This window comes from Dermochelys coriacea, chromosome 14 (assembly GCF_009764565.3).
Source record: "Dermochelys coriacea isolate rDerCor1 chromosome 14, rDerCor1.pri.v4, whole genome shotgun sequence".
Classification (NCBI taxonomy): Eukaryota; Metazoa; Chordata; order Testudines; family Dermochelyidae; genus Dermochelys; species Dermochelys coriacea.
Genome location: NC_050081.1, coordinates 23,304,264 through 23,317,834, shown reverse-complemented (window position 1 = coordinate 23,317,834; position 13,571 = coordinate 23,304,264). Strand labels below are relative to the sequence as shown.

At 46.4% G+C, this 13,571-nt stretch overlaps 1 protein-coding gene across 3 annotated transcripts in view; it reads left to right on the top strand.

The window, feature by feature from the left end:
* Positions 1–13,571, top strand: part of NTN1 (netrin 1) — a 234,338-nt gene that overhangs the window by 188,896 nt on the left and 31,871 nt on the right. The gene's annotated exons all lie outside the window — the stretch shown is intronic.

Genomic DNA, 13,571 nt, shown 5'->3' with positions numbered 1-13,571 from the left:
TAGGTTTGGGCTGCACTTCTAAAAGTTTACCGGCATAACTATGTCAGTGAGGGCTGAGGCTTTTTGTCTTTTTCTTTTTTTAGAAAGCACTAAAGCACTTTGAAAGCACTAAAGCAGATGCAGTTATACTGTTATAAAGCACTGGTATAGCTTATTGTGCTTTGCTGACCCTGAAGAAGCTACACTGCTATGAGCACTTTTATACCAGTATAACTGGATCTGCCCTCGGGGGTTCCACTTTAACCATACAAACATAGTTCATGTGAAAAGAAAAGGAGTACTTGTGGCACCTTAGAGACTAACAAATTTGTTAGTCTCTAAGGTGCCACAAGTACTCCTTTTCTTTTTGCGAATACAGACTAACACGGCTGCTACTCTGAAATAGTTCATGTGGCGTAACTTTAAAGTGTAGACTAGGTCTTTGGCCTGTAGCCTTAGGCCTGGCCTACACTTCACAGTTTTGTTGGCATAGCTATGTCAGGAGTATGAAAAAATCTCCCCCTTAACAGGGCTGGATTAAGGTTATGAGGGGCCTAAGGCTAATGGGAGGGAAAGGCCTAAGTATGAATTACATATTGCAAAAAATATTACAACTACCATACACTGAATTCACAATCTTGATGGATTAATTTGTACAAAGCAATATCTAATGAGAAAAGATTTCCGATGGCCCTGCTATTGTCACTCAGCTGTTACTTCAATATGGAATGGAGGGCCGACAGTAGGGCCTAAAAATAGGAGGGCCTAAGGCTTTAGTTTTATTAGCCTAGGAGTTAGTCTGGCCCTGCCCCTTAACTAACACAGCTGTGCTGGCAAAAGCCCTGTAGATGCAGTTATGCAGGCAAAATAATCCTTTTGCAGATGTAGCTAATTTATCTCAAGGAAGTGGTATCAACTATACCTGCAAAATAAGTCTTAGAAGTTTTCCGTTATAGCTCTACCAGACAACCCTTGCTAGTGTAGACAAGGCTGAGTTTGATGGAGCTGCATCTCAGAGGACCGTGAACGAAGGCTGTGATGACCCTTTCCCCACTCCATACCATACCACCCTTACTTCTGCGCTGCCACTGGCAGTGATGCTGCCTTCAGAGCTGGGTACCCTGCCAGCAGCTGCTACTCTCCGGCCATCCAGCTCTGAACGTAGCGCAAAAGTAAGGGTGGCAATACCGCAACCCCGCTACAATAAGCTTGCGACCCCTTTTTGGGTCAGGAACCCCAGTTTGAGAAATGCTGGGCTAGTGACACTGTATCGATGCTACATTGTAACATTTGAGTCGATTTGCATCGGTGCAGCGACTTTACCCTTTCATGCCTGTGGCCCAGTGACAAAGTCTGGAGGTGGCAGATGTTAGGGAGCGTGCCCTGGAGGAATGAGATCAGTGCTGGGCCATGGAAAGTCCTGAGTTCTGAATCCTAGTTCTGTGTGGCTTTGTCTGCACTGGAAAACTGTATCATATTAGAACACATGTAACTAACTCAGTATAAACCAGCACTGTCATGTCCTTGGACGTGTGACCATCACCCCTTCTGAACACCATTCTCCTTGTCTATTCTAAGTGGTGTTACAAAGTATGTTAGCTGATACATTTCCTAAACACTTCCTTTTCTGAGTGTGAACAGAGCCTGAGTGTTTAATATCATGCTAGGGTACTTTGTTCTAACAGTGTAATTGTCCAATGTTGACTGAAGTATCGGATGGCCTTGGGTAAGTCATTTCACCTTTCTGTCTCAGTTTCCCCATCTGTAACATACAGATAATAATCTTTACCCACATCCTTTAACCTATCTTCATGGATATCTGTGCAGTATTTTGCCCATAGAAAGCCCTATAAAATACTAAGTATTATTATATTATTATGGCACCTTAATTCCAGGCTCAGCCCAAAACCATAGCTTGCAAATGTTGCCCAAACTTTGAGTTTTGAGATGCATTTAGGGTTCATATCAGTGGCGTGTAATTCCACATGGACTGAGCATGCTCAGTCTCATGCAATCATCATAATAATTAAGAATTATAATTTGCAGTTATGTAGAACTTAATATTTTCAAAGCATGTTACACATATTAACTACTGTAATTCATCACAGCTACGGGGTCCACCCTAATTTAAACTGACTCTGCAAATAACCATATTTTATGGTAACGCTCAGCATTTCCCTGTCAATGATATTATAAAGTGTGTGGGGAGATGCAGAAGAAATTAACAGTGTGAAAACCATGGTTCTTAAAATGACTACAGTAAGGGATTTTGTCACTAGGTTGCTTTTATGCTAAAGAAAGAAGGATGCTCTGAAATATAATAATCTGATCAGTTCCAAGCCAAAATAAATAATCAGAATAATGCATATTCCTTTCCTTGTCTCCACAATTCTGTCTGAATCCCAAGAGATGATGTCCCTTGTATGGCTGTGCCTCATATTGCAATTCACACAATGCAAAATCTGAAAGTAATCAGCAAGTCATTCACCCCTCTAATAAACCAACCCAGGCTTTGTATTGAATTGCTCTGCAGTGCCAAAACGATCCGCCATTTGTGCTTTAGGCACAGTAAAATTTTAACAGCCCCCCATCCGTGTCCAATATCTGAGTATGCAAATGAAAAGGCAATTCCTGCAGCATCCCTTCCTCTCCCCTCCCCTGGGACATAAGGCCAGCAAAGGACATAAAGTAGCAGCTAGTTTGGAGGGAGCATGTTTGGGCAGCACAACGGGCACTCTACAGAATTATTCTAATGGTTGCTACTGAAACATCAGCTGTGGTAAAATTGCAGAAATATTAAAACCGTCCTCCTTGGATGGGAGCCTGATGTGGTTCTAGTGCTGGGCAAAGCACAAAAGGTTTGGATGGTCATCTTGAAGAAGTGTCCAAAAGTTCAGGGCCAAATTCCTCACTGCTCTAACTCCTTTGATTTCAGTAGATGGTCAGGTATTAGCTGGGAACCTTAGCAATCATACATAGCACTCACCTGGTACTTTACCATTTAAGATAGGGTGACCAGGTGTCCGCTTTTTAACTGTAACACCCAGTTGAAAAGGGATCCTGGTGGCTCCGGTCAGCACCACTGACCGGGCCATTGTCTGTCCGGTTGGCTCTGTGCGCTGCTCTGCCGAAAGTGCCACCCCTGTAGCTCCGATTGGCCAGGAACCGCAGCCAGTGGGAGCTGCGGGGCAGCGCCTGTGGACAGGGCAACATGCAGAGCCACCTGGCTGCGTCTCCATGTAGGAGCTGGAAGGGTGAACATGTTGTTGCTTCCGGGAGCTGCTTGAGGTAAGTGCTACCCGGAACCTGCACCCCCAACCATCTTCCAGGCTCCAACCCCCTGCCCCAGCCCTGATCCTCCTCCTGTCCTCCGAACCCCTCCATCCCAGCCTCCTGCACCCCTAATCCTCCATACCCACCACAGAGCCCGCATCCCCAGCCAGAGCTCTCGCACACACCCCCTCACCCTAACCTCCTGCCCCAGCCCTGATCCTCCTCCTGCCCTCCGAACCCTTCGATCACAGCCCAGCACACCCTCCTACACTCCAACCCCTCATCCCCAGCCCCACCCCAGAGTTTGTACCCCAGCTGGAGCCCGTGCTCCAACCCCCTGCCCCAGCCCTGATCCACCTTCCGCACCCTGAACTCCTCATTTCTGAGCTCACCCCAGAACCCGCACTCCCAGCTGGAGCCCTCACCCTCACCCTCTCCTGCACCCCAGCCCCCTGAGCCAGCCCGGTGAAAATGAGTGAGTGAGTGAGGGTGGGGAGAATGAGCGACAGAAGAAGGGGAGGATGGAGTGAGCAGGGGCAGGGCCTTGGAGAAGGGGGTGGGGCAGAGGCGGGATAAAGGTGTTCGGTTTTGTGGAAGTAGAAAGTTGGCAACCCTAATTGCAGAGCACTTTATAAACCTCATTTAGCCTTTCTTTAAAACCTGCACAATAGATAAACAGGGTAGGAGCCATTCTGCTACATAACAAGTTGAAATGGGGTTTTTTACTTTCCATCAATCGCCTCTTGATACAGCCTTCCTCTCATTCATTCTACTAGTCACATCTACAATACAGCAGCACTGGAGTGTACAGGGGGCATATGGGGGGAGAAGGTGAAGGAGGATGTTGGAGAGGAGCGGGAGGTGAAACCTATTTTTTCCTACAGTCTTGTCTTTTTAACAGAGAGGCCCAACCCAACACCCCAGATCCAAAACCCTTTGGGGGTGTCTGAGATACAAAGCAAGACCCAGATCTGAATTTCTCAGACTAACCCGACCTTTGTAATGGGATGAAGTGCCAGAGTTGAGAGTATTTGAAATCCAAACACTCTGTAGTCCCTGCTCTGCTGTATGGCAGTCTGACTTCATACCCAAAAGGCGCAGAACAAGAAACTCGAACACTTGAAGAATGCTTACTACTGTGGGGTTGGGGGGACAACCAGATTCACCTCACACCAGCAGACAGCCTGTACGCACTAATACTAGAACTTCTGCAGCCTTCTCATGGGGGGAGGCTTTCTGAGTTGTATGAGGTGAAAGATGGCAATCCATGGTGCATCTGAAACTTGTGACTGTGCAGAGGAGTGGGGGGTGGGGGTGAGTTTCAGTCACTGATGGGCTAAAGCCAATCGTTCAAATCTGGGTGCTTAATGTTAAGCACCTAAATCTATATTTAGGCAGTTACATCAGTATTAGGTTAGGCACCCAAATCTGAAAATGGTTTTAAATGTTTCTAACACTTTATATCTGAGTGGCATTTGGTTTCCACTACGGCAGTGTGGTTTTAGTAGAGTTGTGAAGATCATCTTTAAATCACAAGTGAAGTAAGTTTGCTGGTTGCAGCTTAGCCTCCCCTTGTGAACACTAATAGGCATCCTAAAGCCAGGGTGCAACTGGGTATGCTGGAAAGTCCCTGCCTTGCACCTGTTACAGCTAGAACTGGGCAGAAAATGTTTGGCAAATACTAAATTTGGAGAAAAAATGCATTTTGGGGAGCATTGAAATAATTAGTGAATTTGGATTGAATTTGACAACAGTTTGGCCTAAAAAAAGTTAAAAAATTTTTTTTTGAAAGTCAAATATTCATTTTGACCATTTCAAAACATTTCCTTTTCAGTTTCAAACAGCATTTTTCTTAGAAATGTGGTTCATTTGGGGAAAAAAAAAGGGGGAGGAAGGAAACCACCCAAAAATTAACCAAAACAAAACGAAAAACCAAAAATATGTTTTGGGTGACTTAGATGAAATTTTTTCTTTTTCTTTTTTTTTTGATTCAGCAAAAAAATCCAAAAATATAGTTTCAGTTTGAATCGATCTGAAATGTTTTTTGGACTTTTCAGGTTAGTTCCTGAACCAAAAAAGTCATTATTCACTCAGCTTTCTCCCAGATCGGAAAGGAGGTGCACTGATAGAGCTGAGTGTGGCTGGTTGTCCAGCACCTGACTGCACCATGCCTGGCTCTCACCAGCACTAACACTCCCTAAAAAGATGGAGGGAGAACATTGTTTTTTAAACTAAAGTGATTTTTTTCGGGAGAAAACAAATTAATAAAACAAATAAGGTGTTTAACTGCAAAAGCCCTTCACACGACCAGAGAGTTAGCTAGATCAAGGAGACAGGCAGAGCCATAAAGCCTGAAAATGCATTGCTGACATATTTTACTAAGCTGAAAAGGACACAAAACAGTGCCTGCTACCTGCTCTAAGATCTTGGATCGCTCTCAGAACAAGTAGTACCAATTGCATCTTTCCAAACTCCCTCTTGCTCAGTTTACCACTCAGACTCAGCAACTGCCTTTCCAGTTCGTGTTTTCTCATGGAAAACCATCCAGTCACTCCTGTTATATATGGTAGGATTTTTTTCATGATGTTTTCTCTCTCTTTGATATTGGCAGGTCTTCAGCCCATCGAAAAGGAAAGCACGGGCTGGTGGGAGGAACATATACCTGGAAATTTTGAGGTTTGGGTTTTAGCCCTGCCTTAGGTTTCCTGTATTTTCAATTTTCTAAATAGATGCCTAAAGCAGGCATTTGACACCTTTGTTTGCCACCCAAGTGCTGATCTACTCTCTTAAATCAGAATTAGGTGCTTAAAATGGGTATTTAGGGTCAAGGATATGGATTTAGGTGTCCACGTTTGAAAACTGGCTCTTTAAACCTCTCTGTGCCCTGATTTCTCCATCTGTTGGCAACAGGGATGATATAATGAAGGGAGTTTGTATGCTCAGTTAGTTCAGGTTTGTAATGCACTTGAGCCCTCAGACGGAAGATGCTGGACTAGTGACAAGTGTTGAGTTGTACTGTGGTTTCTCCTTGTCAGGGCTGTCTTTACCTATACGCAAAGTACGCAGCTGCGTAGGGCACCGGGAAATTTGGGGCACCAAATTTCCCAGTGCCCTGCACAATTGCATGCTGCTCCAGCCCCTGCTCTGGCTTTTCCCCAGGGCCCCTGTTCCTGCTCTGCCCCCACCCCGCCTCTTCCTGCCCTAGCCATGCCCCCACTTCCCTGAGCTCTGCAGCAGGGCCGGGCCTGCACTCACCGGCAGGGGGAAGTGCAGCGACCCGGCCACAGGTGCGCCACGGTGAGTGCTGGGGGGTGGTTCCCCCCTGTCCCGCAATCCAGACCCCCCCCGCTCACTCCCCCCACAGAGGCCTGCGGGGGGGCTGCGTAGGGCCCCAGAATAACCAGGGACGGCCCTGCTCCTTATTAAATAGATTTTAATACATGAGGGCGCCAGTGTAACCTTGTGAGTCAGCGGATCCCAGATGCAATTTGTGCTGGCTGGGTACAGGGGGAGAGCACGCTATGTTCTCAAGCAAGAGATCGTGTCTGTCAGGCAGGAAGAGATGGGAGAACCCAGCTTTCTCGCTGGAGAAGCAAGGTTCAAAACAAAGGAGTTGTTTGGGGTGGAAAGTCTCCACCCACTCAAGGAAGTCACCTGAACCATTAGCGCTATGACCGCCAAAACATAACCAAACGGTGACATGGCAGCAGCTGTAATGGTTAAGAAAAAGCTAGGACTGATTCTATTCTCCAGCCCATTCCTGAGAGGCAGAGTAGAGGGCAAAACCTCAAGCCCCGGACTGCTCCCCATGGGACCAGGACAAATGGCAACTCAGCTCTTCCCTGTTGCCCTTACTGCTCAGTTCCTACTACACTACAGGTTCTCCCCCTCTCGCAGCAGGCCCTGTGTTGTCCTGGTCTCTATCACTACATCTGGAGACAGTGGGTGAGTAGAATGTCTAAGGTGAAAATTATTCACCTATTTGCTAGGCAGCTCCCGCTCTTGATGCTTCAGCCACGTCCTTCGTCTAGAGAGGGATTACCCCATGGTTGGCCCTTGTTAACCCATGAGGTGTGCAAGAGAGTACCTGCATCTCTCATGGAAGCCAGTGGGAACTGTGGAACTCAACACCTTTCACGATCAGACCATTCCCACTCAGCCTGGTAGGCAATGGGTGTATGGCGAGGAAGAACACAGGGAGAAATAATTGAGGCAGGGAGAATCCTACATCCCTTTAATGGTCTGTATGTGTTGCAGCCGTGCTCAGCGTATTCCAGTTGTCAGCAAGTTGCGTCTCCTCCCCATTTCCGACCCCCACACCCAGCAACCCTTGGAGCTTGGCTCGGCGACCAGCGTTCAGCAAGGGAGCAACAGCACAGTAAATCTTTCCACCGGCGTCTGAGCTGCTGAAATGATGTTTGATGGACTCGAGCAGAATCTTTTTTTAATCATTAGGCAATGTTAGTGTAATAAACTACAGCGCTCTCTGTGCACATTTGGCTTGGCTAGGAGGTGACCTTTTTAAAGTTAAGTATGCGGCACAGCTCATTCGCAAACACAAAATCTGAGCTTTGTTTCAGAGATTTAATTTGTCACCTGAAACAGTCTCCAGTGGGTTATCTAGCAGTTTGAGAAAGGAGGGAGCTCAGAAGATGACAGACAGAGAGAGAGCCAGGGGACCCGATCCACCAATGATGTAAATCAGCACTGATTTCCAATGGAGCTCTGTGGATTCACACCTGCTGGGATCTGATCCATTGACTTCACTGGTTTCAGAGTAGCAGCCGTGTTAGTCTGTATTCGCAAAAAGAAAAGGAGTACTTGTGGCACCTTAGAGACTAACAAATTTATTAGAGCATAAGCTTTCGTGAGCTACAGCTAACTTCATCGGAAATGCATCCGATGAAGTGAGCTGTAGTTCACGAAAGCTTATGCTCTAATACATTTGTTAGTCTCTAAGGTGCCACAAGTACTCCTTTTCTTATTAACTTCACTGGAGCTACATTGATTTACATGAGTTGGGATCCAGCCCTCTTGATTTCATTAGAGCAATGCTGATTTATACCAGTTGGAGAATTGGCCCATTGACTTCTATTTAACCCAGTTGAGGCACTGGCCCAGAAATTAGAGATGTGAGGAGGAAGAAAAAGGAAGAGAGGACAGAGAAGGAAGGTCTGATCCAGCTCTCTCTTACTTCAGTGGAATTACTCTTCATTGACAGCTATGAAAGCCAGGGAGTGCCAGGCCCAGAACAGAGAACTAAATAGTTAATTAAGAACTAAACTGGTTCCACCTGGTGCATGAGGCTCACAGTATCTCCATATCCACAGCTGCTGAAGCAGGGATGATGTTTTCACACCCCAGCTACCCGCAGTCCTTGCTGGGCATCATTAGGCTGTTTCCTGTCATGTTCAAAATCACCAGCCTCAATGCTACTCCCTGCCCTAAAAGCAGGATTGAGCCCGCGGTGCTCCAATGTGCTGATTGCTGACTCAATGTGATATCCATTTAGGAAGTACATACTGGCTGGCCAAGCTCATAAGGTTTGGAGAGTCAGTTCAGTTTGGATACTTCTCTGAATCTTATCCCAGGCTCATGGGTTTGGAAACCTCACAAGGGCAGGTTTCTTGGAATGCCTAATCTCAGCCCAACTGAAAATACTATGAGAACAGCCTGGTGATTGGGAAGTGCAGAGAATTTAAGCCATGAGAAAAGATTGCTGAACTTCTCTGAAGCTCCTGAAGAGATGCATGGTTCCAGACAAAATCCAGGGTGATTCTTGGTTTGGGATTAATCCCACTTTCTCTAGCAGCAGTACTTCTGGACCTGATGCTAAGACAGGGCAAGCTATAGGAGATGGACAGAAAGCCTTCCCATATTGACATGCTCAGAACAGCTCCTGCTGGCTCAGTCAATGACAATCTCCTATTTGGTTCTAGCAGAGGTGGTGCACACCCAAAGTGAGCTTTGACCCAGATCAGGGACTCCGTCTACTGGTCATGTCCCCCCACCAGCTAGCAGACACAAGGCAGCCTCCGCCATCGGGGTAGATTGGGCTGGGCAACCATTAGCCATTCATCCAAGAGGGTATTTCTGCTCTAGCTTATAACTAATGTTACACCCTTGCTGCTCATTTCATTCACTTCATTTGGTACAAGTATCAGGATGTGGTAACTTGCTCCCTGTGTTGTCCTGCAGTTAGGGCAGCAGATTGATAGACAGAACTCCTGGATTTTAGTTTCTTCTGCTACTAACTTGCTGTATGGCCTTGGATAAATCATCTCTCTGCATCATTTTCTCTTCTGTGAAATGGGTATTACAAAGCCTAATTAGTGAGTATTTATAAAGCTTAGAGATCTTTCCATGACAAGTGCTATAGGAGGGCAAAGTGTTGGTAATAATCATCATCGTAGTGCATTAGTATCCAGAAAACATCCTGCCCATTGTTCCTGACTAGAATCCCATTAGCTGCATATTCAGTGAATCCAATTGCTTGTCTCAGATCTGCATGTTGCTTAGCCAGATGTATTTGGGTAGAGCCCTGTCTGTTCTGGTTAGGTCAGGGCCTTGTTCTCTTTGCAGACTCTTCCACACAAGTTTTCTTTCAGTGTTCATCATCTGGAATCTTTCACAGGTCCTCAGCATTGTTGACATTAAAATAACCCATCTTGGACATGGCTGTGCCCTCAAAGGATGGTCTGGTGTTCTGGCCCACTGCAAACATCGGCCTGCCATTTAGTATCACTACAAAAAGAGGAGAGTGCATCTTCTGTAGTCTGAACAAAGGGAATTCAGGGTAATCAGCAGTTCCTTCCGTGACTGCAAAGTTCAGGCCAGGACTTAGGGTAGCTCTTCATGGTGACATTAGTCAGCACAATCTGAGAGCCAGAGAGAACCATGGGATCTGTCTGTGACTGCAGCCTCATAAAGAATCTCCTTTATATGAATTGCAACCAAGTTCTGGCCCTTCTCTACCCTACAGAGGGTATGACACGCAGACAGGTTTAAGGATTACACAGGAAACCTCTGAGGACGGGGCAGTTGAATGATTGTCAGAATGCAAGCCCTATAGGGTTAGTGAAAGAAAGGGCTAGATATTATAAAAGATTCCAGCTAAAGCTTTCTGCCAATGCTTTTATGGGATATCCACTCTCTGTTCCAGTGTGTTTCAAGCCTTGCTTAGAGAGACAAGGTGGGTGAGGTAATATCTTTTATTGGACAAACTTCAAGTCTTGCTTGACATTCAGGGTCACATTAGAAGAAGAAAACAAAGAGCCGTAATGATTTCTGTAATCCGTTGGCCCTCGGCTATTCTTTTCCATTTAAATGGTTCTTGGCAGGTTGGGAACATGGTAGGGAATCTCAGCAGGGCTTCTGGCATGGAAAACTGTGTTGTTTCAAATGATAAGTTTTGCTTCTGGCCCCAACTTTGTTTAGATCATATTTAGAGAGCACAAAGCAATTTATCATCATTTGCACTCTTCTGAGGGATGGGAATAAAGTTGATAGCAGTCAAGAGACTACTGTCTGGAGAACAATAGGAGCGAATGGAGATGGGCTGATGAGGCCATGTGTGTATTTGGTTAGGATTAGCCTGGGGGCTAGGGCTTGGGTTGGAGGTGGAATCAGAGTTAGATTTTGAGATCTTGCAAGATTTTAGTCCTAACTGGTGGAAGTCTGGAAGATTAGCCATCATGGAATTTCTATCATCTTGGTCTCTTAGCAAGACTGTGGCCACATCCCAACCAGAACCAGAAAATAATCTGCTTCTGAGTTTAAACGTGACCTGGCACCAAAACAATTGGCCAGATCTGGGATCAGGGGATTTGAATTCTCTCAGATTTGTAAAGCACTGAGGCACCTAACTCCCATCAAGTTAGGCATCTAAACATTTTGAAAATCCCACTAAGTGTCTATCTGCATCTTTAGGGGCCTAAATACCTTTGAAAACCTGACTCGTGGTCCCTTGGGATAGGTGCTGCGTTGATACCATTCCACTGAAATTCCTTTGAAACTAATGGAACATTAAGGTGTTGGGCAACTGCACTTCTCCTGGCTATACTTTGTATATTTAGCAGTACAGAAGGTGCATTTCAACTGGTTCTACCTAACACAGGACCGTATTTTGATACTCTTGCTCCTGTTGAGTAGTAACTTGCTCCATAGAAATCCATGGCATTACTCATGGAGCAGGAGTACATACATTGAGGCATAAGGCTGGCACAATTGATGCTTTTCTACTTAGGCATGCCTGGTATGTCCCAGCAGGAAGTCAATGGGCTTATGCAGAGGTCTGTGTTTCATCACGCATTGGAGTGCTGACTTCCCACCAGAGTCAGCACAGGTTCACTAGAACAATCTTCCTCAGCAATTCTGGAGAGTAACTCCAGTTTCAAATAGCTATTGCAACTACAAAGGCCCTAGTGGGCTTAGAAACTTCTCATTCTTTCTGCAGCTGTCCAAGGTTAGGAGAGTGGTGGGTAAGGTGTTCCTAGTTCCCAGTCACTTCCCATACTGTGCCTCTGTTACCCCTCTACCCTTGGTCTATTTAGATTGTGAGGTCTTCCAGGCAAGGGCCATTTCTCCCTATGGGTTTGGACAAGACCTACCACAATGAGGCCCTGATCTCAGTTGGAGGCTCCAGGCATTACCATAATGCAAATAATAAGAGCAGTGTAACAGGGTGGCTTGTGTATGGGCTAGAGAGGGGCTAAGACAGACCTGATTGCAAGATGAGCCCCACCTGAGAGGAATCTAGTGATTCTGATATAAAAGGCAGCAAGATGTTGCAGAGGGGGCATGGCTGGGAAAGTAGCTGAGCTTGCCAGAGGCAGTACAGGTGGCCTGTTTGTAAACAGGAGATGCTCGGGAAACAGGATGTTGTGTGGAGCTGGGGCTGGTGGACAGAGCAGCTATGAGGAGCAAGTTATGCTGATTCAAAGCCCTAGCCAGACCATGCTGGAGTTACAGAAGAGAAGGTGAGCAGAGAAACTGTGTGTTTGTTCTGGACATTTGACAAAATCTGTTGCCAGCCTGAGGAGTGCCGGTGAAGAGTGAATTAGGGGATTTGACCTTACAAGGTCACTGGAGACTGAGTGAGTTCTTAAGAGGCCTGTATGAAGGGAAAATAGAGGTGGAATGGCCACAAGGTTGTAAGCGGCAATGGTACTAAAAGCAGCTTCAGAAGATCGGGTCCAACGCTGGAGGAGATGCAGGCAGACACTGCACGGTTCTGTTTAGAACATTCCAAAGGCTTATCTCCGGCAGCAAATTGAATCAGGTCAGAACATGAGTTCGGGGAGGTGTGTCAGAAAGTCACCTGCAACTTCCCATCAGCTGCTTGTGCCCTGGCAGCCTTGCCCTTTGCTGACACTGCTTTCCTTTCCTGCTTTCCTCCTCCCCAGCCCTCAGTCATAGAGCTCTGGTGACTCTCAGCGGCATTTCAATGGCATTTGCATTTTTTAAGGATTACAAAAAAACCTCCTTAAAAATGGGAGAGGGGTGAGAAAGATGCTGGAGAGTGGGTATTTTTGTGTTGATATCTGCCCTGATTCAGTCTGGCCTCCTGCCTGAGTCAAACTTTCACTCCCTTTACATTTCCCTCTCCCTTCGGGGGCACCAGAACCTCTAAAGCGAATGGTGGAAGCACCAATATCCAAGTCATTTAAAATTGTTACAGTGACAAGGTGCAGTGTGGCCGTGACAACATGGCCATCACATGGTTGCATGTGATGTTATTTTGTCACCACCTTGTGCCAATATATTTGTGTATCACAGTGGAGCGTCATGGCGACAGGGGATGGATCATTTGATGCTGACCTGTTCCGTTCATGTCCTCTCGGGCACCTGGCATTGGCCACTGTTGGAAGACAGGACACTGGGCTAGATGGACCTTTGGTCTGACCCAGCATGGCCGTTCTTATGTTCTTATGGCAGTGCAGTGTACTACTGTTACGTCATCACGTTGCAGCATGGCTGCCTCATGATGTGTTGCCTGCCTCCAGCCACATGGCCATACTTAGACCCGCCCTGTCAAAACTGGAATGGCTCTGCCAAAATCCGAGCAGGGAGGAGCCGCCGACGTATCAAGAATAACTCCGTACCCAGTGGGCTGAAATGCATGGGATTGCTCCAGCACTTGCAACACAGCACTATGTTGCCAGCGCTGCCAGAGCAACAGTCCCGGCTCCATCACATTAGTGGCAGTGGAACACAGGCCGATGTTCGGAGGAGTAAAATCATCATGTCACAGCAGTAGGGCCCATTAGAAATGAAATGTTCCTACTGGGGTATTTTATTGCACACTCCAGTAGAGTGGA